Raw genomic sequence first — 4,483 nt, 5'->3', positions numbered from 1 at the left:
CGTGCCGCGTAAACATAAAACTCTGTCTGCATTTGTGATCAGAGAAATGACAAACAACACGTGCTAACGTTAATCCACACTGCCCAAATCTCGCGTTTGAATCATCAGTGGCAAATGATAAATGAAAACGTACTTACGTGAGTCAGAACTGCTGGCATTTTAGTCTAACGTTACTCTCCCAGGATCAGTAAACAGTCCTCCATAAAATGTGCTGCACACATCTGAATATTTGGGTTGAAGTGTTCTGGAACAGTGTTGTAAATACCACTTAACCACTGATTTCTAGTTGTGTCCTCTTTTGGAAGGCCGAACAATGTAGTTTCGCTTTCACAACGAAACACAGCGTCACACACGGCGGGCTAGAGTGAGCAGAGGCCGGAGGCCTAGAGTGAGCCGCGGCCTAGAGTGAGCGGAGGCCGGCTTGAGTGAGCGGATATCGTCCTCTTTTGGAAGATCAAACAAAGTAGTTTCGCTTTCACAATGAAACACACAGCATATCCACGACATGGCGTCGGCGGCAACAATACTACAGTGAGAATAAAAGTTACGCCTTCTTTCTTTGCGTGAATATTTGGGCGGCGTTATGCAAATCTTCCCACATAGTGAGGTAGATATGTGGGGGCGTGTTCGAACGAGCCGTTTTAGGTAGGTGTGGCTAACTCTTAACTTTTATAAAGAATATCTCTTTGGATTTGAGACTTTAGTCTTTGCAACTTTACAGATCTTCTTTATGCACCAAGAGCTTGTAACACTCTAAAGAGAAAGGAAAAAATTAAATCGCATCATATGACCCCTTTAAACATTACATTGCATCAAGGTTGAAAGAACAACTAGTAATTAAATTAATTAAATCATACAAGTGTAAAATTAAGAAAATCAATTTAAAATAACATCAAACAAAATAAAACACTTACTAAAAAAATGTAATGTTTTATTTGTATACCTGCATGTCATGTGACCCTTAACCAACGTCAGAGAACCGTGAACATGCAAATGTGGTACTTAATTACCAATTTATATCTTAAAGTCTTTGTGTGAATGTCCACAAAACTAGAAGACGTTCTGTATAGGCAAAGGAGCATTTAAAAGATGAAAAAGAGGAATTAGGGAGAAGCAATAAGTTATGAATAATTTATTGATATAATGCGTAATCATGTAATCAGTATAAAAGTACTGCAGTCTGATTACGAGCATTTTAAAATGTAATTTGATCTTACAAGTACTTAGTTTTTGGAGTTTGATTACATAATCCAGATGACATATAATCAGTTACTATACCCAGCTCTGTTTGTTGACATTTTTTAGCATTAGTTAATGCATATCATGAACTAACACTGAATATCATTTATCAAATCAGTTGGTTCATTAATCAAAGTTAATTTTTACACGAAAATACTATTTCAGTTTTTCTACTTAAATATTTCACAATCTCTTGTGAAATTTTCGCTCTGAAATTGCACAAATAATTACAAAGCAGTTCCTGTGTCATTTTTTTCTGTACATTTACAATTAACATAAGCCAAGAACAAACAATCAATCAAGTCCTTTATAAGAACTACTGTAAGTAATATATATGCACGATGCACCAAAAAAGCTATTCAGTAAAAATATGTTTTCCATCAATTGAAGTTGACCATTCATGGAACGGTAGACTATTCCAGAGTTTAGGACCCATCATATAAAATTCATGGTCACCTTTAGATTATGATTACAGCAAGGAGCCTTTAAAAGTAATTGATCAGAAGACCTAAATGTTCTAGAGATCACTAAAATACTGGGATGCAAGCCCTGATTGTGCCTTGCAAACATAAAGGAGATTTAATAAATGCTATTCATACTTAACGCATCAACTGAGCAAATTCATCCTTATTTTAAAGTATTATTGTGACATTTATTTAGCTACTGCACTTTATTTCTAACAATAAGCTCAGCTATAGAATCCATACCATCTTCTCCTCACACAGATGAGACCCTTAAGAAAATAACACTGTAGACCCAATCCACAGGACTTCACATGTTTCCAGTCTTTTTGTCTGAAGTTTTAGGACAAGTTGAGGCATTTGAGTGAAACTAACTGTCATAGTTTTTGCTTTGAACACAGAGTATTCTAGGACATCATACAGATTCTATCAGTAGACTGACAATGGAAGCTGAACACGACCACAAGGTGCCACTTCTGATATTTACATACAGTATATATATATATATCTTCTTTGTTCATTGGCCACCTGTTGAAGTGTGATTATGTATTCATGAAGAAATTTCAGTCTGCTGAAGCCTGTGCATTGTTTGCTGGAGTTCAGAGAAATTGGAAGTAATTCAACTTCTTGCACAGAATATTCAATAACAAATTAGGATAAGAATGAGTCTCAATTAGTTTTAAAATTCCTGGCATGAAATTTTGTGCCCAGGATAAATGAAATTTGGCTGTGGAAGCAATAAATGGCTAAAGGCTGCATGAGTCATTTCGGGTTCCCCTTGTTGAGAATTTTAGTTCCTCATGATTGCATTAAAAAAGAAACATTGACAAAGTTGAAGGGCAATCGGCCCCATGAGAAAAACCAAAACGCTTGGGTAAAATATTGCCTTGTTTAAATTCTGTTTCAGGGTTTGATTGTCAAATATTAGCTAAGAGAAACTAGTTTTGAGTCCTTTGAAGGGAAATGTCGCTTTTGCATTTATATTGTGTGCAAGTACAGGAATTTTAGCTATGAAAAACTCATTATGAAATGGGTAGTTGTGATTGGTCAATATAGTGTTTTATTTCACAAGCTCACATTCTGTCAGGGAAAGGATTTTCTTTTTAGTAATACATGCAATTTGCATAATCACATTTGAAATGTTTAATGAAAATGTGTACATTTTTATTATGTACTAACCACTTGATAAAAGCAAAAAGGCACTTAAAAGCACTTAAAGATTGTGCTATATTTGTCATTCGAAAATGTAGCAATGACCTTTAAGGCCCTTTAGCCACTGATTATAATAGGATAACCTTGCATTCCTTATTGTTTAATTCAAACAAAACCTTTGTCTTGATGCAAAGGTTGTCTTGATGCTAAACAGTTGATTGCATGAGTAATTGTGCAGTATATTCCATATTATGCATAAACGAGACATGTTTACTAAAAGCAATGGACTGTTGCATCTCTTGCGCAGTATGTGTTGTTTTTTCCCCGTCAGTTGGTTTATTTAGGCATCTGCTTCTGCTGGTTACCATGAGCAACTTGTTCAGTCAGATGTTCTCTTCTCTGCTAGTAATATATGCATTCTGATCGGCCTTAAAGGTCCCCTGAAGTGCCTTGAAACACGCAGCATTATTCTATGTGGTGACGTAATTTCAACTGAAACAGGAAGACAGGGCGGGACATATCGGGCAGCCCCGCCCCCTTTTTAAATTAGTCAGTAGAGTGGGCAATCTATATGCTTTCTAACAGCTTCATGTGGCCGTAAACATTTAAATTTAATGTGGCACTATGCATCGTTAAAATTTCACTTTCACCATGACTAAGCCGGTAAATGTGGTGTTTACATGGAATAATCGTAATATGAGTTTACCTTATGAACCCAGCGTCTCCGCATCAGCAGGAAAGCGATAAACGAGCATCTTCCATCTGAAGACTTGTGCTGCATTTCGGGGCAAAACAAAAAAAAACATTGTCGACCAACAATATAAAATGCGGGAAACTATTAATTGGTTGAGAATAACAACGTGCAGTAAACGGTAAAACAGTTTGCACTACAAACTAGTGTGTTCATAATTAAGATAATACATTAAAATAATATGATAAGACACACCAACTTTCAATATCAAGCAGCAAAATTAACTGTTTTGTTCAGCTAAAAATAGCTGGATGGAGTGGACGCAGATGAGACCGGAAGCCAGACCCATAGAATTTACAAATGGCCACGCCCATTTTTACGACAAGAAAAAGGTGGATAGCGTTTTGTTTATATCTGCACGGCTCTGAGCCCTTGAGCTCGGTAAAGCCGCATTTGACAGCCACAGTCTAATAGATTACCCCCAGATTCAATATGAAACTCTAGTAAAACAAAATAGTGATCATAATCGTGCTGAGGCTGTGTAGTTTTCAAAGGGTTTAATATATGCCGACTCCCGCATATGATCCGCTCCGTGTGATCGCGTCTCTGGCCCGGAGCCAAAGTCCGGATCAGACTGTGTGCTGCCGCGGTTCGCGTGAAACAACGTGAAACCAGACCTCATTTGCCCCAATCGAAAGCATATTTACACTGTCTGAATCATTCCCTATCGCCTACATTCACTGTCAGAGGCGGACAAAGTACTCAACTCCATTACTTGAGTGAAAGTACAGATACTGCTGGTCAAATATTACTCCATTAAGTAAAAGTTGTAAAGACAGATTTTTACTTAAGTAAAAGTACAGAAGTACTTGCTTTTAAAAGTACTTAAGTACCAAAAGTAAATTTCCTTTTTTATGTCAATGCACTGTTTTATTGTTGT

This window comes from Sinocyclocheilus rhinocerous, unplaced genomic scaffold, assembly GCF_001515625.1.
Source record: "Sinocyclocheilus rhinocerous isolate Xijiao unplaced genomic scaffold, SAMN03320098_v1.1 scaffold1053, whole genome shotgun sequence".
Classification (NCBI taxonomy): Eukaryota; Metazoa; Chordata; class Actinopteri; order Cypriniformes; family Cyprinidae; genus Sinocyclocheilus; species Sinocyclocheilus rhinocerous.
The sequence above is the reverse complement of the archived record's forward strand: the minus strand, read 5'-3'. Positions refer to the sequence as shown.